General features: G+C 46.3%; 1 protein-coding gene and 1 long non-coding RNA gene across 2 annotated transcripts in view; one reads left to right on the top strand and one right to left on the bottom strand.

Annotated features, from left to right (window-relative positions):
- LOC121141472 overlaps positions 1-12,746 on the bottom strand; it is a 31,082-nt gene extending 18,336 nt beyond the window's left edge. Inside the window, exon 1 of the long non-coding RNA XR_005878404.1 lies at positions 12,589-12,746. This is a non-coding gene — a long non-coding RNA (uncharacterized LOC121141472). The remainder of the gene's footprint in view (positions 1-12,588) is intronic.
- A 170-nt stretch (positions 12,747-12,916) lies between these two features.
- Positions 12,917-21,227, top strand: part of Znf652 (zinc finger protein 652) — a 59,602-nt gene continuing 51,291 nt past the window's right edge. Inside the window, exon 1 of the mRNA XM_040749550.1 lies at positions 12,917-13,165. The gene's annotated coding sequence lies outside the window, so the exon portion shown is untranslated. The remainder of the gene's footprint in view (positions 13,166-21,227) is intronic.

Here is a 21,227-nt window from a genome sequence, read left to right on the forward strand (position 1 = left end):
GCTCCAGGACAGCCAGAGCTACACAAAGAAACACTGTCTCAATAAAACAACCAACCAAACAAACAAACAAAAAAGTCAAGCCCTTGGGAGAGTGGGCTTGAATAGTAAAATACTTGTCATACAAGCATGAGGACCTGAATTCAGTCTTCAGCATGCACAGAAAAAACAAACAAACAAACAAAACCAGGTGTGAAGGCCCACACTGTACTCGATCCCAGATCCCAGCACAGCGGAGGCACAGCCTAGAGTCTGTCTGGGGTTTGCTGGTCAGTCAGTCTTGCCAAGTCAGTGAGTTCTAGGTTCAGTAAACCCTGTTTCAAAAACCAAGATGGCAAATGACTGTGGAAGACACACAATGTATATACACATGTGTACACACAAATATGTTACCTTGCCCACACACTCTTTAAACAACGGAAGTCATGAAGGGCTGCAAAAGGCCCTTGCCATTTCACCAAGTTAGGAAATAATAGCTCCCATGCCCTGACCCAGAAGGCAGCCACCCTGTGGGGCAAGAGATCCACTCTCCTTGGCTCTGGCTACAGTAGTAAGTGGTTCTCCTGCGTGTGGTGTGTGACTTGTCCATGAAGGAAGACTCTAGCTCCTCCTGTGGTTGTTTGATGTGGGGTGGGTGTTTAACCACTATAATCAGAAGAAAAGTCTTCCAGCTGTCTCACAGAGGCAAGATGATACAAATCCCTATTTCCTGCTTATCTGCCCCAGACCACATGGCAAGTTATGAAATGTTCTCTACTCTAAATGCACAACTCCTATAAACCTACACAAGCAGAAACCTTTGGATCTGTTTGCCCTCATTTCCTTGAGTATCAACATCCTATATGGATCATTTTGAGAGGATGTGATAACTGAATAGCAGATGGGAGCCAGAACATGCTGGACTAGTCTCTTGATGCTCTTCCAGGGTCCCCTGATCATTGGGGTTCTTCCCCCCAACTTTGTGGCTCTGTCTCCAAGGCACCTTGGCTCAGGAGTAGAACTCCTGGTCCTGAAACTGGGAAAGCTCTTGGAAATGCTAAGGGAAAAGCTGCTGGGCTCATGAAAGCCAGCAGGAAAGTAGTCCTGTTTTTAGGTTTGCCTGGCAGCAGTCAAAGTGTTTGGGGCTGTACTGTGAGACAGGCGGGAGAAATAACCTGGTAAAAATGTTGCCCTAAGTGTGGAGTTTCCCAAATCAAAGAGCAGGTGACTACAGGGGTAATAGTCCTGTTGGGTGGTGGTGGCACAGCCTTTAAACCCAGCACTTGGGAGGCAGAGGCAGAGGATTTCTGTGCGTTTGAGGCCAGCCTGGTCTATAGAGTGGTTCCAGGCTACACCAAGAAACTCTGTCTTTAAAAAAAAGTCCCTCAAAAAAGGGAGGAGGTAAGAGTCCTTTCCTTTCCCTTCTCCTTTATTTTCTCCCATTCTTCATTTTTTTTCTTTTTTCGAGACAGGGTTTCTCTATGGCTTTGGAGGTTGCCCTGGAACTCACTCTGTAGACCAGGCTGGTCTTGAACTCACAGAGATCCGCCTGCCTCTGCCTTCCGGATGCTGGGATTAAAGGCGTGTGCCACCACCACCTGGCTCTTCCTTTTTTACTTCCTTCCCCTTCCCTTCTTCTTTCCTTTCCTTTCTTTCTCCCTTCCCTCTTTTCCCCTGCTTTCCTTCCCTCCCTCCTTCTCTCCATTCCTTCCTCTCTTCCTTTTTTCCTTCCTCTTTCCTCTTCCCCCTCCCAGCCCTTAGCCCCTTTTCTTTTCGTTTGTCTGTGGAACCTAGCAGTGAGTTCCTACATCAGGATGCCTCTCTGTACCTCACTGTCAATTCCACCCTTTTCCCATCTGGTGTTCATTCCACAGTTCATTCATGTCCTTTACACCACCTCCCCCATCTTGTCAAGCCCTGGTTCAACTCTCCTTTTTCTGAACTCTAATTCCACTGCACAAGGTGTGCTATTCGATATATTTGACTAACCCACACCTGATACTGTCCAGCTGCATAGCACACCTGAGTCTTGGTTCTCCAGACAGGGTGTAAATGTGTGGAGAGCAAGACCATTTCAGAGCCTCTCAAGAGCACAGGGATGAGTCGTTAGAACACTTGATGGAGGTTTTCTTTTTTCCTTTTGCTTCTCATTAAACATGGGAGAATGTGCACTGAAAGGCAGTCACTGGCGTAATCCAGGGCCCACGGCTCATTTGGGTGGAGAAACATATACAACATCAATTAAATTCCTGCTAGTCAGAATCCTTGTCTTTAGATGCACCATAGAGAGCCCTGGAGGCAGTCTGGACATTGGGAGGACATCTTTCACAATACCATGGAGTTCAATTATCTGTGGGGAAACCTGGTCCAGGTGGTTCCAGACAGCAGTGTGCACCTTCAGAAGAATCCGGGAACCCAAAGAATGTGGGAAAGCCTTCTGTAGGATCGTCATCTGTCAACATGGAAGAACTCCCCCGAGACTAAAGACAAGTGTGAATGTTGGATATAGGATAAGGAAGGAGCAGGGCAGACATGACTCTTTGTAATGAAGCTTGTCTCCAGACTCATGTCTCAACCCAAGAGACTGAGACTTGAAGAGGAAGCTGTCTATGCAGTGGGGACTACTGGATTATTATACTCTGCCCCACCACCTCCTCCTCATCCTTTCCCTCCTCCTCCTCCTCTTGAGACAAGCACTCATGAGTCTGATCCTCTGGCATCCATTTCCTACGTGCTGGGATTACAGATGTACAACACCACACCTACTTTATACACTGCTGGGGACCAAACCCATAGCTTTGTGTATGCTAGACAGGCACTCTACCAATTGAGCTATATTCCAGCCCAGCGTCGTCTTCTTCTTCTCCTTCTCCTTCTCCTTCTTCTTCTTTTTTCTTCTTCTTCTTCTCCTCCTCCTCCTCCTCCTTCTTGTTTGTTTCTTGAGACAGGGTTTCTCTGTGGCTTTGGAGCCCATCCTGGAACTCGCTCTGTAGACCAGGCTGGTCTCGAACTCACAGAGATCCGCCTGCCTCTGCCTCCGGAGTGCTGGGATTAAAGGCGTGCACCACCACCGCCCGGCTCTCGCCTTTCTTCTTAGAACTGACACACTGTCTCATCCCCTTTACCCTCATCTTTTGTTAGAAAAGAAAGTGGTAGTTCACCCAAGGCACACTACTGGTGGGAAAATGGAGTCTGAGCACCACATCACTGGCCCAGGGCACACTGGTGGTCATGGAAGAGCTCTACTCCGTGGCAGCCTTCATTTGTGGCTGCTAAAGCATACCAAAGATAAAAGAGGAAACCTATTCTTAAATAGCTTACAATCCAGGTAGGGACTAGAGCGTCCCTTAAAACTCAGGCACTGTTTTTACCTGAGTGAACACACAAAGGAAGTGTTGGGCCCTCTGAGGGGAGTACGGAAGGCTTCCCCGAAGAGGCAGCAGAAATGTGAAGAACAAGGTCTCTGCCAGGGAAACAAGTAAGGATGGGGTATTCCCGGCAGAAGACGTGATGTGGGGAAAAACTTAGGAGAAAGGGCGTGGCCTGCCGGAGATGCTGGAGGTGTTCGACATGAGCGGCATGGGGGAGCCAGGGGCAGTGAAGCTGACCCCACATTTGCGCAAGTCCCGAAACGTCTTCAGTTTTCTGCGGAGGGCTGGATGTATCTCCTGGGGCTGCTCTAGCAAATCACCACAGACTGAGTAGCATAATGCAACACAAACGTGTTGCCTTCCGATGTGGAGGCCAGAAGTCCCATTGGGCTGCGGTGGACAGCACCGTGTCAGCAATGGGGAGAAGTGGCTCCGTGCTTACCTACTTCCGCTTTTCAGACGGCCCACATTCCTCCGCTCACATCCTTCTCCATCTTCATAGGCAGCGGTTTCAGTCCCGCTTCCCCAGCTAAATCTCAGACTCCCACACCTCTGTCTCAAACCTCTGAGGACTCTTGGGATGGCACTGGGCCCATTGGAGGCCAGTATAGTCTCCACGCCCCTTAACTGAATCACCTCGCAAGGCCCCTCTTGCAATGTAAAGTAACATATTCACAGGTTCAGAAAAGTGGATGTGGCCCTTTTGGGGGGACTATTTTTCTACTCATGACAGGAGCCGGTGAAGAAATCTGAGTGGGGCTTGGGGTGCCAGGTGGCACAGCATTGTGACTAAAAGAGCTGGCGAGGGGACTGGAGAGACGGTCCAGGGGCCTGCTCTCCCAGAAGACTGTGCTTCAGTTCTAAGAGATGGTCCAGGGGCCTGCTCTCCCAGAAGACTGTGCTTCAATTCTAAGAGGCGGTCCAGGGGCCTGCTCTCCCAGAAGACTGTGCTTCAGTTCTAAGAGACGGTCCAGGGGCCTGCTCTCCCAGAAGACTGTGCTTCAGTTCTAAGAGACGGTCCAGGGGCCTGCTCTCCCAGAAGACTGTGCTTCAGTTCTAAGAGATGGTCCAGGGGCCTGCTCTCCCAGAAGACTGTGCTTCAGTTCTAAGAGATGGTCCAGGGGCCTGCTCTCCCAGAAGACTGTGCTTCAGTTCTAAGAGGCGGTCCAGGGGCCTGCTCTCCCAGAAGACTGTGCTTCAGTTCTAAGAGGCGGTTCAGGGGCCTGCTCTCCCAGAAGACTGTGCTTCAGTTCTAAGAGGCGGTCCAGGGGCCTGCTCTCCCAGAAGACTGTGCTTCAGTTCTAAGAGATGGTCCAGGGGCCTGCTCTCCCAGAAGACTGTGCTTCAGTTCTAAGAGATGGTCCAGGGGCCTGCTCTCCCAGAAGACTGTGGTCCAATTCTAAGCACACATATGGTGAGCCGCAACCGGCCATAATTCCAGGTCCAGTGAATCTGACGCCATCTTCTGGACACCAGGTACACATATGGTACGCATGCATACACGTAGGCATCACATATCCACACTGGAACAATGCGACCTTACGTCACTCATGCTCTCTGTGCCTTAGTTTTCTTGTCTGTAAAAGAGGGATAACTACCTTCTCCTTAGATTATATAGGTAGCAGTGATGAAACATAGGACAGGAGGAACCACTTGGTAAACTGGAAATATATATTTTTTGCAGGGGTGGGGAGTGGGGTGGGGGTGGGGAAGAGGTTTCAAGACAGGGTTTCTCTATGTAGCCCTGGCTGTCCTCGAACTCGACTGTTAGACCAGGCTGGCTTCGAACTCACAGAGATAAACCTGCCTCTGCCTCCCCCAGTGCTGGGATCAAAGGTGTGGGCCACCACCGCCTGACAAAGTATCTTGGTGCTCAGTGCTAGAACAGAACCTAGCTCACTATGAGGTTCATCAGCACGGGAAGGGACACCCAAGTACCAGGGATTGAATCTCTGACATGAAGAATACGTGACACTCCAATCCTCAGGAAAATGTGGACCCGCTGCCTCTGGTGTGAAGAAATAAAAGCCTGGAGCTGTCTGTATCTGCTCTCCCTTTCCCATGAGATTTGTTCTGGATGTTAAAGAGCAGATGATATTTATTCATTTAATCTGGATTTTTGAGAGAAGATCTCACTCTGTACCCAAGGCTTGCTTGGAGCTACTATGTAGCCCAAGCTGGCCTCAAGCTCAGGGTGGTTCTCTTGCTTCAGCTTCCCAGGTGCTGGGATTACCAACATGAGCTGCCACTACCATCTATGATACTTCAATTATTTAATATTTATTATATAACTACCCCCACACACACACCCAAAGATTCCTGCAACACTGTTTAGCTTGACATTCAGTCATCTGAAGATTTGGTAATATCTCAGCCAGGCGCCCAGTGTGACGACCTACACCGGATGATTTGGGAGTGACCCCTCTGGGTTCCTAGATGCCATTACACATATTTGGCCATCCTTTCTCTCCACTTTCTACTAAGGCACCAACCATCCCCTTGTTCTCTGTCCCTTACTGATGTCTTCTCTACGTACCTCCTCGGATGCAGATATAGCGGTTTGCCTACTAGCAGGGTTGCCCAAATAAAACAGAAGTCAGCCAGTGAAATTTGGTTTTCAGATAAAACAATGAGTACTTTTTTTTTGTTTTTACGAGACAGGGTTTCTCTGTATTGTTTTGGAGGCTGTCGGTCCAGCCCGGCCCCGAACTCACAGAGATCCGCCTGCCTCTGCCTTCCGAGTGTTGGGATTAAAGGCGTGCGCCACCACTGCCCATCAATAATGAGTAATTTTTTTTAATAATGAGTAATTTTTAATGTAAGTACATTCCAAATATTACTGTCTATCCAATAGTACTTCATTAACCAGTTATTTGATTAACTAGAACATTCCATTCCCTAGCAACACCAAGTAACATTTCACTTTGTTCTCTGATGCAATTTACAAGGTAAATTGATATTCAGTTCCAGAAAGTTCCAGTGTCTTCTCTACAAGTAGTTCTTTGTGGTAATCAGAGGAGAGAAGGCAGAGGATGGTTCCTGCGAGGGATGGTGGTCAGAAAAGTGGGCACTGGTCCCTGCTGTCTTACGACACAGAACCTTCTGCTGCCCAGCTCTGTTTCACAACAAACACAGACAAGCCCCTTCACTAGTGGGACGCCAGCAGCTTTGTTCCCTGGGATCTAAAGAGCCCTCAGGACACTCATTCTGTTGAAGTATATTGAGATTGCTGCCCTGTTTTCTTCTTGATGGACATTGTGGCATACATTTGTAATCTCACCATTGTGAGGCTGAGGCAGAAGGATTTCATGTTGGAACTCAACCTGAACTGCATAGAAAGACCATCTTTCAAAACTGAGCTCACCAGTCCATCTGCATGCTGCACAAAGCGTGTTCTATCCTGCAGTTTAGGAAAATGTCAGCTCTCATGACCTATGGGGTATGCATTAGGTTGGCGTATATGATCTGCTGTAACCAGTTATGGTTTAAATCTACGAGGCTGGTCTCTACTTGACAAGGAAGTTTGCTCAAAGCTCTCTCTCCAAAGATCCATTACAGGTGCCTCATGTTGTCTCCCATGCTGATCCATCACCCTTAACTCCCCATTCTAAATTTCCTTCCACCGTCTGTGGATTAGCTGCCTGAACCACCGGTCCCAAATTCCCCCACCCCCACCCCAGACTGAGTCTCTCTGTGTAGCCCTACCTGCCCTGGAACTCACTATGTAAAGCAGGTTAGTTTTGAACTCATAGAGATTCACCTGCCTTTGTCTCCCAAGTGCTAGGCTTGAAGGGGGTGTGCATCACCATGCCTGGCTAGGTTATCATGATTGAAGGTCAAGGCTGGGCATTGTACGAGCTAGACATTTCCCTGTAGCCCACCAACCTCCACGCCCAGGAGAGCTACACTCAGCTCTCCACTCCAAATATGTCTTGGTCTTATCCCACGTCTTGCTCTCAGACAGACTTCAGTTTCCACATTAGAGTTGTCCAGGCATCTTGTGGTGTTGGTGCCTACATTTCCACACTCTTCTCAGTATCCTTTCAGAGACTAAACAATGCAAAACACTTTAATGGCTCATGAGATTTTTTTCTTTTTTAATATTTACTTTTATTTGTTGGAGTATCTGCATGTATGTGTGTATGCCACACGAGTGCCTGATATCTGTGGAGACCAGAAGAGGGTGTCAGAAACTATGGTACTGGTGTTAGCCGGCGACTGTGAGCTACTGTGTGTGGGGGGCGGGGGGGGGTGAACCAAATCCTGGTTCTATGAAAAATCAGTAAGCACTCTGAGTGGCTGAGCCAGCTCCCACCCCACCCCCACCCCACCTACCCCACACCCACTCCAGTCTCTCTCTCTCTCTCTCTCCCTCCCCCTCACACACACACACACACACACACACACACACGCATGCGCGCGCGCACACACACACACACAAGCCCCATGAAATCTTAGGAGAAATTGTAGGCTTTTATTCCTGAGAAATGAGCAAAGCCACCTAACCTAAGGCTGTAGACCTTGAGGGCTGACAAGGGATTCCGGAAGCATCCTTAGGTAGGAAAGTAAATCCTTATTTACTTTCTAGGAAATGTGGCCCTGAGGGGCTGGGGGGATTAAAGGCTTACTGCTACAACCTCTAAGAAAAACTCCTCCAGATAAGGTCTCCTGGTCCTTAATTGTTATTGTTATTGTTATTAACCCAACTCCTATGAAAAGCTGCCATAGCTTTGCTAACAACCTCAGGTCTGGGTTTAATTAATACCTCTGAAGGCTGAGCCCTCCAGCAACGTGTTGTCCGCCCCCACAACTCCACAACAAGGCTCCTCCTCCTCTGACTCCTCACAAGGTCCTCTTCTTGGGCAGATCCTCCAGTGGCTCCTTTAGTCTCACTCCTGCCAATCACTGCTCGTCCAGCCCCCTCGTCCCCAGGCCCCAGGCGTGGTAATCTCACATATCTCCTTTGACCTTTTTCCTTTATCCAGCTACTGAGTTACCGCCTCGGGGGCTTTGAAACCTGAGGTGCCCAGAATTCCCTAGCAGCCCCCAATTCCGGCCCTGCTTCCCAGGTCTCCTCTTGAGAACTTCCGGACACTTTTCAGGTGGTACAGCCGGTTGAGTGTGTTGACTGGTTTAGGTTACGGAGTTTGGCACTGACTCCAGCCCCTCTCAGCTGCCCTCTTTAATTAATTAATTCCAATTAAAACATCTCAATTGGATCTCAGTGCATGCCTCTGGGGCACATGTAACATCAATTACAAACAAATTACCTAGTAGAGTGAGTGAGCCTCTTTGAAGACTCACATATAACTGCAGCCTAAGGGTCTTAGAACCCTCTGCTATAGACAGACCCTGAGGTTAAACCCTGAGGAGGGACTTGGATCCAGTTCCCCAAGGCCGAGGTTCCTTTCTGCCTTTGCTTAGGCACCTAGGAAGCTGAGGATTGTTGTGGTGGCCTCATTTCTCTAGAGCAGCAGCTCTTAAACTGTGGATTGCAAACGACCCTTTCATAAGGGTCGCCCAAGACTAGCAGAAAATAGATTTTTACGTTATGATTAATAACAGTTGCAAAATCACAGTTATGAAGTTTTATGGTTGGGGTCACCACAACGTGAAAAATTAAAGTGCCACAGTATTAGGGAGGTTGAGAACCACTGCTCCAGGGCAAGACCAAAGGTCTGTCAAATGTAAAAGTCCACCTCTCCATTTGTGGGAATAGCCATTTAGCAAGGATAAGGATGTATCTTTTTTGTTGGTTTTGTTTTATGAGACAGGGTTTCACTGCATAGCCCTGGCTGTCCTGGAACTCACTCTGTAGACCAGGCTGGTCTGGAATTCAGAGAGACCTGCCTGCCTCTGCCTCCTAAGTGCTAGAACTGATTAAAGGTTGCAGCCACCATGCCTGACCCTATTTGTTTTTATAGACTTATTATTTTTATTTTATATGTTTGGGTGTTTTGCCTGCATGTATGTCTATACATCATATGCATGCCTGGTGCCTATGGAGGTCAGAACTGGAGTTACGGACGATTATGAGCTGCCCAGGTCCTCTGAAGAGCGACCAGTTCTCCTAACTGTTGAACCATCTCCCTGCCTCCTTCAAATATCTTTCCATCTGTGAAAAGTAAGTAGGCAGTTTGGGATTAGCTCTAAACCTTAAACCGCAGTCTTACTAATACTGTCCTTTCTGCCTAACTGGAATTAAAAGAATACTAGAAGACCAGGTAAACACGCCTCGTCTTATCTACTTAACTCATTTATTTATTGGCACGTGCTGACTGTAAATCACTTTGGTCTTTTATGTTTGTCAGCATCCTGGCTGTCCATTTGAGTTCAAACTTTCAGAGGGCAGAGACCAGATCTGTTCAATTTGCTTTGTATGATATCCAGCAAAGAGCTACAGGATGGGGTCAGAGAATTCCTGGACTTGGACCCTGGACACCCAGGTTCTAGCTCTGGACATCTGACTCTTAAAATTAGGGCCTTATTGACTGTTAAAAAATTAGTATGGGGCCAGGCCTGGTGGCACACGTTTTTAATTCCAGCATTCCAGAGGTGGAGGCAGCTGGATCTCTGTGAGTTTGAGGCCAGCCTGTCTACAGAGCCAGCCAGAACCACATGGAAAGATCTTGTTTCCAATAAAGGGGGTGAGGGAAGCCTCTGAGTCAGACATGGTGATGAATGTCTATAACACAGTCCTTGGGAGGCAGAGGCAAGAGGATCAGGAGATCAGGTCACTGTCAGCAACCTAAGAGTTTCTGAGGGCAGTGTGAGTTACATAAAAAGCTGTCTCTAAAAAGTGGGGTGGGTTTCTGTCGGCTTCTAACCAGTGACTTTTTTTCCCCCGACACAGGGTTTTGCTGTGTAGCTTTGTAGACGAGGTTTGCCTCGAACTCTTAGAGATCGGCCTGCCTTTGCCGAATGAGCGCTGGGATCAAAGGCATGCGCCACAGCCGCCACCACTATCTGGCTTTTGTTTTGTTTCCTTTTTTGAGAAAGGGGTTCTCTGTGTAGTTTTGGCAGTCTTGGAACTCACTCTGTAGACCAGGCTGGCCTCAAACTCACAGAGATCTACCTGCTTCTGCTTTCCAAGTGCTAAGATTAAAGGTGTATGTATCACCACCTGGCCGATAAATCTTTTTTAAAAGACTTTCTGACAGTTTTTTAGAGTGGGGTTATCAAATCCTCCAAGAGACTAGCACAGTGGGAACTAGACAACCTGAGTCTTGGTTTGGCTCAATTGTCTACTGGATTGAGTGGCTTTGGCTAAGCCATCAAAACATTCCTTGGCTTCAATTTCTTCCATTGGAAATAATACCTGTTCTGTCTGCCCTTGCAGTTGTTGGAAGATCTGATGAGATAATGGATATAAACTCCCCAAAGGAATCACAGATCGAGACAGGTGAAATGGCTCATTGGATTAAACTTCGTGTCCCCAAGCCTGGGGACCTGATTTCAATGCAAAGGGCCACGTGGTAGAGAGAACTGATTCCCACAAGTTGTCCTTTGTCCTCTATACACATGGAGTATATATAAATGCAAATAACAAAAAGGTAATAATTTTTAAAAGAACCACAAAGCACTGTTGAAATGGAAAGCTGACCTAATATAATACTGTAATTAATAGGGTCAATCCAAAGAGTTGGCCTACAGATGGAGAGTCATAACACTTGGAAGGTCACCTCATGTTTTGGTCATCACTCTACACACCCCTCATCCAAGCAGAACAGCCTGACCAGCAGAGAGGGTGGAGGAATGGATCGAGTGTCCAGGAAGTCATTCTGAGTTCATCAGATGCCCGAGCTCATTCTTACACTGACTTTAACTTTAATTTTCTTACGTAGGCTTACCTTCTCCTGTTCTGCTTTAAGGCAGATATTTTCTCCACCTCTGGAAACATGATACAGATTTTAGTGTTTACCCACTGAAAGCACTCACTAGTGAAGAACATGGCCCAAAGTCCCAAAACTCTGATCCCTGGAGCCTGGAGTCCAAGCATAATAAAATACAAACATCTGCTTCTGGAAGGGGCCAAAGACAGAGTCAGCTCTTGGACCCTGTATTTATAAAGTTTCAGTTGCTTTCTTAACTTTGACCCAGATTCAGGTCATTTTACTCTCTGGAGGATTTGGGCAAGTGGGGGTTATGGCCGGTGTACTGGGAGAAAAGGTTAACTGCATCTATATGGAAAGTGTTTCCATGCTGTGTGTGTGTGTGTGGGGGGAGTTAGCTTCAGTGAAACAACATTAATAATGTATGTGCTTAATGACAGAAGGAAGGAGGCTTGAGAGAAGGCTCAGAAGTTCAGAGTATTTGTTACTCTTACAGAGGGCCTGGGTTCAATTCCTAGCACCCAAATGGTGGCCTAAAACCATCCACAACCCCAGTTCCAGGGGATCCGACAAACAACCACAGCCAGGTGCACATACATACATGCATTCAGACAAAGCCTACATACACACAAAGTACAAGAGACAGATGTAAAAACAACGGGAGGAGTTTCAGTTGAAGCCTGAAGAACTTCCGGAAACTTGTTCCTGGTAGGAAAGGGTTATCCTGACCTAGGGATGTCACCTTGGGTCTTCCCTATGGAGCCCTCACCTTGCCAACTCATTTCCTCTCCTTCACCCTAAGCACTTTTAATTTCAGACACTCTTTTGGCTCTGAGCTTGGATAAAATGCTACCTTGCTAACTAATAGTACCATTAATTATATTAATGATTAATAGCTAATTAGTCATAATGTGGTCATACTTCTTACAGTGGAGCCTTCCTTTCTTGCAGCAGCTCTGGGACTCCAACACACACGCACACGCACACACTTCCCTATTCCTGACCACAGGACAAGCACAGCAATCCATCTGTTTTGTGCTGACCACCAAGGCAGTTTCTAAATTCCTCTGATTGTTATCAGTTATCCCATTTATCTGGAGATGACTACTGCTTATAAGTCTGTCGCTTTTTTATTTCTGTCAAGTCACTCTACAAACAAGGTGGTCAGAACTTAAAGAGTTTTTTTTTACGTACTCCGTAAGTCAAAGACATTTACTTCCAAATCTCACTCTGACCCGCTTTTCCACTTTCTCTCCCTTTTCACTTTTATCTTTCCCTATTTCGTGGGATTTCAAACCCCCTGCCCACAGATTCCCTCACCTTCTGCGTTTAGGCTTCCTTTTGGCAACCACGCCCCCCACCCCCCCCACCGCCCGGAAGAGACGCGCATGCGTTGCCCACGCCTTTACCTGGGCGCTCGGGAGTGGGCGGAGTGGGCGAGGGCCGGGGGTGGAGCAGGCAACCGGCGGTTATCAGCGCGACTGAGCGCTCACATTGTGGCAGGAGGGAGAAAAGGTGCGCCCAGGCCGAGTCAAGGGCCGCGCATGCGCGCCGACCCCACAGCCGGGGATGGGGGGGAGGTGTCGGGATCCGGAGCGCGCGCGGGGGGGTGGGGCGGGGGGAGCCGCGAGCGCAGGGGCGCGGGCGCGCGCGCGCGTTCCCGCCAGCCTCCCTGCCCCCCTCGCGCGCACATCCCTACAGCACACCCCCTCCCCCGCCGCCCGCCCCGTGCGCCGCCCGCCCCGCGGCCCCGCTCGGCCTCGCGCGCTCGGAAGGGAGTCGCGAGACGTCGGAGCGGCGGCCACGTAGCGCTGCGGCGGCGGCGGCCGAGGCCGGGTCTGAGGAGCGGCCCAGAGCGCAGACGTTGGGCAGGGGGAGGGGCCGGCCCGGCGGGCGGTGGGGACTGGAGCGACGCGGCTCGGCGACAGGCCCCCGCCGCAGGGATGGGCCGCCGAAGCGGCGGCGGCGGCGGCGGCGGCGGCCCGGGTGAGTAGGGGCCCCTTCTCCGCGCTCTCGCCCCCCGCCGCGGCGGCGCCGTGGCAGCCGTGTTTCCTCTGCGCCTGACCGGGCTGGCGGGGCTGGAGGAGCCTGCGTTGAGGCAGCTGCGTGCGCTAGGCCGGAGCAGCCCCCATCCGGCGGGCAGGCCCCGGGCGTTGCGCGTCTGCGACTCCCAGCTTGGCCCGGGTGCCGGCTCCTTACCCCCGCCCCCTCCCTCCGGGACCCCAGCTTGGCTGCAGTTTTGCAGGGAGCGGGCTCGCCTCGAGGCCTGACGGGGTGGCCGGGGTGCACGGGTTAGCGGGTGGAGGGGGGCGTTCTCTTGCCCTGCAGCTGGTGGCTTGCACCCACTACCTCCCCCGCCCTGCGGTTGCGCCCAAACCTCCAGCCTTCTGGAGTATTGTGGCACCGGGAGATAACACGCATGTGATGTACACCGGCAGCACCACACTCAGCCCAGTGGGCAATGCAGACCTTTCTCCACCCCCACTTCGTCCTCCCCTCCAATCAGGCTCTACTGAAGAGTATCAGATCGTAGACACCAAAGAGAGTGACACCCCTGGTACATCTCTACGAAACATGTTTATTGTCGAGGGACGTCTCCGGTAGAAATGATAGATGTCCCTGCCTCGCCCCGAAGTCAGTTTTCAGGATGTAAGATCCCATATGCTCTTATTTGAAGCGGGCCAGTCTTTGATGACATGTAGTTCATCCCTCCCCCAACAACAACATCACGAACACGCGCGAGCACACACATACACACTCGCGCACTTCCTGAATACAGAACGGCCCCTGTCATCGTGGATCCATTGTCAGGAATGGCTTGTGCCAATCAAAGGAATGTGCCTTTGGAGGATGTTTTCCACAACCAAGCTACAGGATGTGCCTCTGTCAACCAGTCTTTGGTTGCCCCTGGATCTTACCCGTGTTTAAGCATCGTCGTGATGTTTCCCTTGCATGCTTCTTCAGCACACTCTCAGTATCACCTGAGTGATCCTCCCCCCGCCCACCCCTACCCCCCCAGTTAATTAGATACTTACTGCACACAGTAATTTCATCGGTTTTTGTTGTTGTTGTTGTTGCTGTTGCAACGTTTGACATAACAAGGCATAGCCCGAGTAAGTAGTGTAATCTTTTGGGATGAAGGTCTCTATATACTTTTTTCCGGAGGATGGTCGGGTCTGTATTGTTCTGAGAAAGGCAAACAGCACATGCATTGTCGACAGCATGTATGTTTGCTTAGGAAAGGAAAATCTGCCGTTGCTCGAATGTGTGCTGTGGGCTGAAAGCAGTTAATGTTCCCCCGTGGGGTTGGTCTTTGATGGGTATGTTGCCTTGTGTCAACGGCTTCTTCGTATCACCACTGTGCACGTGTGTTCGACTAGGCACTGTCTTTAGAATAAAAGATTCATCGATAAGTTTTTGTGATCCTAAACTCTTTACTGGGGCTGTAGAAGCCTTTAGGGCCCTCTTTTCAGTGAAATATATATATGGTTTGTATACAACTGAATAGTCATCTTGAAGCTGGTCTTGGAACCTCAAGCTAAGATCTGTGTTATGCAAAAGTGAAAGCAGTTTGGGTTTGGGTTTTGTTTCTCTTAAGCATTAGACTTACTTTGGCTCTGGACTAAATAGCAGAGGCACTCTCATATGTATTGTCGTAGGGGTTTTTTAATTGATTATTTTTTGGATTTATTTTATATGTATGCGTATTTCACCATCATGTATGTGTACCATATATGTGCCTGGTGTCCTCAGAGGTCAGAAGAGAGTAGGAGAGGGTGGCAGAAGCCCTGGAATTAGACTTAAGGACAGTTGTGAGTCACCATGTAGGTGCCACGAATAGAACCTGGGTCCTCTGTAAGAGCAACAAGTGCTCTTAACTGCTGAGCCATCTCTCCAGGTGGCTTATCACTGTGTTTTGTTCTTTGGGTAAGGGCAGTTAGGAATTACAAGATATTTTTCCCTATCTTCCTGTGAAAAGGGAGATGGCTGAGAATCATTCAAAAGAAGTTAAAACTAGAGACAAAATAATCTAGATTTCAGAGGCAGGTGGATCTCTGTGAGTTCAAGGCCAGCCTGGTCTACAAGAGCTAGTTCCAGGACAGCCTCCAAAGCCACAGAGAAACCCTGTCTCGAAAAACCAAAAAAAAAAAAAAAAAATCTAGATTTGACCAATTGATCCTTATCTTCCTGCATGTTCTAAATATAACAGCTTTCACCAGTGAAGTGTGCAATGTGTTTTATAGTGCCTGTATGGAACTATACAGCCCTTAAAGATTGAGACCGATCTCTTTGTCACTTGATGGTAGAGTACCTGTTCAGGGGTTATATTGAAAAATTTGTTCTCCACATTCAGAATTAAGAGCTGAGGATGAACTTTCCACTATTTTGTCAATAAGCAGATGGTAAATGTCAGTTGTGTGTGTGTGTATGTGTGTTTAATTTACTCTGCATTCAACGCTTGTCTTTTGATCATATTTCAACCAAGAGACTCGTGTCCCAGCTTATGGGACACTGTGATAGACAGTGATAGTAACCACTGTCCCAGGTTCAAAGAGCATACAGTTTCCACTTTAAAAAAAAGGGCTTCCAAGAGCTTAAGGAATTCCTGGTATTAACTAGCCTTTTGAAAGGCAAGAAAGGCTTGCAATCTTGCACAGAACCTGTTCCACACACCTGAAGAATAGCATTTATTCTAATAATTATGCAGTATACTCTATGATGTTTGAAAGTATGCTGAGGTTGCATATGTTGCATTTTTATTACCTAATATGTATGACTGAAGTGACTTATATTACAGGTTATATATTTTCTGTTGGTGGCATGCCTGTAGTTTTATCATCTGAATTATTTGCCTATCCTAAACTCAAGGGACTTCAAAGTTTCAAATATGTTACTTTTATTTGTCAGTGAATGTAATGTTAGGGAGTACCGCTGTAGTGTCAGGGAACAAGGAGCTTGCTTGGATTAATTTTGCAGCACCATTCTAACCAGTCACTCACCTGGTTAAACACCCACACACCATGGAGCAGCTGATCGAGTAACACTTAGGGCTGTAAGGACAGCATTCTCTCTCTGCTTGCCAGAATCAGAACATGGGAGCCAGGAAACAATTGCACAGCCTAGCAGTGAGATGTTAGAGGAGCAGTGATGCTCCTGCTCACCCTCATTAGGACCAACAGCCTCAGCTTCCTCAACACTCCTCTTCAGACAGCCTTCCCTTAGGAGTTTCAGACCAGCGGCTCCTCGATGCAACTGTTGTCTCAAGACCTGCTTCCAGACACTCAGTGTTTCCATTCCTGCTCTGAGTTTGGGAGTAAGCCTGTTGTATGGTAAGAAAATACTTTTCAAGTCTGTAGTGTGTGTGTGTGTGTACAGATATAGATTAGTAGGGTTACTGATGTAACTTTTCGGTTTTACTTGTCTGAAGCCTATTGAAGAAGTAAACTATAATGTGAACTGTATATACCTTTCTCTCCTTTCTCATAGTTTTTTGATGATTTTACCAAAATTGAGAATATATGTTTGAGTTTCTTTCCTCTTATTCTAAAAAGTCAGTTGAAAGATAGCCAGAAAGGAGTAGAGGAAAGAGTGGATTGTCTCAGAGTTTGAACAAATAGTTTTTGAAACTAGTTCTTCTAGAGTAGGTAACTGCATCTCCTTGGTAACTGCTGGGTTGTAGGCCACTGTTTTAGATATGATGTTTTTGTTTTTTGTTTTTTGTTTTAGCTCTTGTCTTTGAGACAAGTAGGGTGTGTGTTGACTTTGATGGAAATGAACTGGCATTGCATTTGGTGATTTTAGCTAAAGGAGTTCCTTGGAACCAGGCAAGCTAGGCTGACATTCCAGTCCCACTGTCTACTGGCTCTATCCCACTGGACAAATCACCTCGATTCTTTTTGCCTCAGTTTCCTCATCAGTACAATGAGATTTCTTGTGAGGATTAGAGAGAGATAAAGTCTGCAAATTCCCAGCACAGTTCCTGGTGTATGTGCATGTTAGGAACTCAGTAAGTGGTGGAATTTGGAACTTGTCAGAGTGAAACCAGAGTGAAGATCATTGTAACTTAGGGGCTTGATGTATTTCTTTGCTTGTGCTGATTTAGGATGAAAAATTGCAAATATTTGACTTGCAGTTTCAGCGTGATTATTAGAAATTGATTTGTTAGTATCAAACTTGGTAGAGACAATAAAACTCAGCTCTAAATTCTGCAACATTACCCCACAGGCTGTGCTTGTTTTTAAGTCTGTTCAGAGCTTATGTGGTAAAAGGGGTGTTTTAGGACATTAATGCATCTCAGTGAGTTTTGTGCCCAGTTGAATTGCACACAAAGTCTTGTGTAAATTCTCATGGTTAGCACAAGCCATAAATTGCTTGGTAGAGTCAGTGAAGACGTCAGATGCTGATTTTAGTCTGCTTATTTATATGGCAGTTATGTTTGACTTTAAAAAACACTTGTGATTATTTTGTGAGAATTCCCAATGCTCATCTGAATTTTTGATCATGAACTGTCAATAGGGCTGTAGGCTTGTATGTACTTTATACATTTTTGCTTTGTGGGGGGGGGAGAAATGAAAGGTAAGGACTTGTACCTATTAAATTTAATTGATGGTCTGCTTTTGATCTATAGATTTTGTGTGGAGCCTTGCTTATTAGTCAGAAGACACTTTTGATAAAATATGACAGCCCCCTTAAAAAAAAACAAACTAGAGATTGACTGCTTTGATGATAGATCCACCGTGGTGGTGGTGGTGGTGGTGGTGGTGGTGGTGGTGGTGCTGCTGCTGCTGCTGCTGCTGCTGCTGCACACCTTTAATCCCAGTGCTAGGGAGGCAGAAGCAGGTGGATCTCTGAGTTCGAGGCCTGCCTGGTCTACAGAGCAAGTTCCAGAACAGCCAGGATTACACAGAGAAACCCTGTCTCAAAAACAAACAAACAAACAAATGAACAAAACAAAACAGACAAAAAAAGAAAACTAGGTTTAGTTAAGGTCGTGTATGCAGTATTTGATGCATACAACTTTTAAAGTAGTATCTCTTTGGCTACCGTAGAGTAAATTAACTGTCATCTTTTTTTTTTTTTTTTTTTTTTTTTTTTTGCAGTATAGCTTTTTGGTAAGTCTTTGAGCCCACAAGAGTCACCTAGAGACTTTTCAGATAAGGAAGACACATACATATAAGCAATGCGGTAGGATTTACCTCAATGGAATCTGCTAATCCTTATTTTCTTTTATTATTGAGCTGCCTAGTGGCTTGCCTACTAGTGGTGGAATCAGTCACTAACTTTGAATTATGATAAAGAGGGATTGGCAAACAGTAGTTGTTGACTTGCCATAGATTTTGCAGCACACTGAGAAAAAGTTACCCTTGGACAGAGTGTAATGGTAATAGCACTAAAACCGTGTATGCTGGGAATGAGAGAGCAAACTAAATAGGACGGGCCTACAAGTTCTATTGTAATAGATTTTGCTGAGTAATTTTTTTCTGGAAGGGATTCTTTCTTTTAACAAACAAACTTTGAACATTACTTTTCCTAAGTCACTAAAATCAAATGGCTTAGCAGAAAGCTAGTCTAGGATCTCACCCCCTCCCCTTTCACAAACCAATGAATGGGTAGTGAGATTTTGGTCTTTACTGTGCATGTGACATCAGAAAGTTTAGCCAAGACCTATGTCAACTGTGCAGAATATATTTTTAAGTGGACCTCTGCCTCTCAGCTTTGAAATTTAGACTTTTCTAGGTGGTCATTGGAACAGAACTTTTTACTTATACTGTGTGACCTACAAAACGAGAAGACTCGAATGGCATTTCTCTTTGGAGTGTATCATTCTAATACATTTAAAGTAGTATTTTGTGCTAGAGGAGAGAGTGGGATCAAGTCTGTGGATAAATCTGTATGATTGGGCAACTGCAATGGCCAAGGACTTTTCCTGTTATTAGGACCTGATTGGAGTTTGAAATTACCTTGCTTGAAGGTTACTCGTTGTAGAATGCCTTATACTTTTCTTTTTAGCATATAGAGTCATTTAAATTGAAATTAATTAATCAAAAGTTCAGAAACCAACTGGGCATAGTGATGCAGGTTTTTAATCCCAGCACTCAGAAGGTAAAGGCAGGTGGGCCTCTGTGTCTGTGAGTTCAAGGCTAGCCTGATCTACCTAAGCAAGCTCCAGGCCAGCCAGGGCTGCATAGAGACCCTATCTTTAAAAAAATTCAGAAACCATCTCAATGTCCACCGGTATAGAATTAATTAAATACATTGGCATTTGTTTACAAAGTAGGATACTATATGCATGTATGTATGTGCAACAAAGAACGAGGACACTATATATTGCTGTGGAACACTCACTATACAGTAGTAGTGTTAATTTTGAAAGGCCAGAGGAAAACTAGAGCAGTGGCTTATGTCTGTAATCAAAGTACTCGGGAGGCTGAGATAGGAGGATCAAGAGTTCAAGGCCAGCTTCAGCTTCAGCTACATAAAAAGTTTAAAGCCATTCTGGGCTACATGAGACCCTGTCTGAAAAAACAAACAAAACCAAAAGGCATAGATTAATGTTCTGGGTGTGCCACTGTTTATATTAGGGGGGTTTTCCTGTGTAAAAGTAATTTTTAATAAACTCAGTAGTTTTCCAAAAAAGCTAGTAAAACTGGTTGTTGGGGTAAAAGTGTGTGATGGGGAACCTGAGTTGAAGATAAGTCCTTTAGTATATACTTTTTTTAAAAGTAAAATTTTAGTAAAGTACACACAGGAATACAGCTTTTAACTAAGGAATCTCACAAAAAATCTTCATATGTATATATAACAGTAATGACATTCTTTTTTCATATTTTATTTTTTTATGTCATTTTACATTTCAACCTCAGTTCTCCCTCCCATCCCTCCTTCCACCCTCTCTTACCTCCTCCCCAGCTCACCCCCCAGACCACTTTTTAAAAGCAAATAAGCCGGGTGGTGGTGGTGACGGTGGTGGTGCAGGTGCACGCCTGTAATCCCAGCACTCATGAGGCAGATGCAGGAGGATCTCTGTGAGTTCGAGGCCAGCCTGGTCTACAGAGCGAGACCAGGACAGGCTCCAAAGCAATACAGAGAAACCCTGTCTCAAAACAAAAACAAAAAGCAATTAAATATTCTATGATTCTGATGTGGCTCTTTAAAATTTCAGATCTTGACCTAATGTTAATATATACATATATTAAAATTTTATTATTTTTGTCATTTTAAACATTCTTTTTAAAAGTTTATTTTATGTGCATTTGTGTTTTGCCTGCGTGTGTGTCTGTGTAAGGATGTTGGATCCCCTGGAGCTGGAGTTACGGATGGTTGTGAGGTGCCATGTGAGTGTTGGGGATTGAACCTGGGTCCTCTGAAAAGCAGCCACTGCTCTTCACCCCTAAGCCATCTCTCTAGCCCCTAAATTTTATTTTTTAAATTTAGAAATTTTTAAATCTTGAATTTTTTTCTTTTAAAATCTTGCCTAGTGGGAAAATATAAAAAGTAAACATTTGTAAATATATACACAGTAGAAATGACCTGATTTTATTCATGTATTTATTTTTAACATTTTTGTGTTTATTTTATGTGTATGAGTGTTTTGTTTGGGTTTATGTCTATGCACCATGTGTGTTCAATGCCAGTGGAGGCCAAAAAAGGACATTGGATCCTCTGGAACTAGAGTTAAGGGTGGTTCTGAGCCACCATGAGAGTGCTGGGAACCAAACCCAGGTCTTTTGCAAGAGTAACAAGTGCTCTTAATGACTGAGCCATCTTTCTAGCCCTGTTTATATATTTAAATCAGCTAGGCTAATCAGTTAGTATCACTATGTAATGCTAGCTAGCTTAAACTTAAATTTAGACCAGGCTGGCCTCAAAAGTCAGCATTCCTCTGCCTTGGTCCCTTGAATACTGGAATTATAGGCATCAGCCACCGTCCGTAGTAAAATGACCTGATTTTGTAGGTGGGATTTTTTTTTCCTGTCAATCTTCAGTAAAGAAATAAACACTGTGCATTTATTACAGCTTGTCAGATCTTCAATGTGCCTCCCCATCT

Source organism: Mesocricetus auratus, unplaced genomic scaffold (genome assembly GCF_017639785.1).
Source record: "Mesocricetus auratus isolate SY011 unplaced genomic scaffold, BCM_Maur_2.0 Super-Scaffold_100007, whole genome shotgun sequence".
NCBI lineage: Eukaryota > Metazoa > Chordata > Mammalia > Rodentia > Cricetidae > Mesocricetus > Mesocricetus auratus.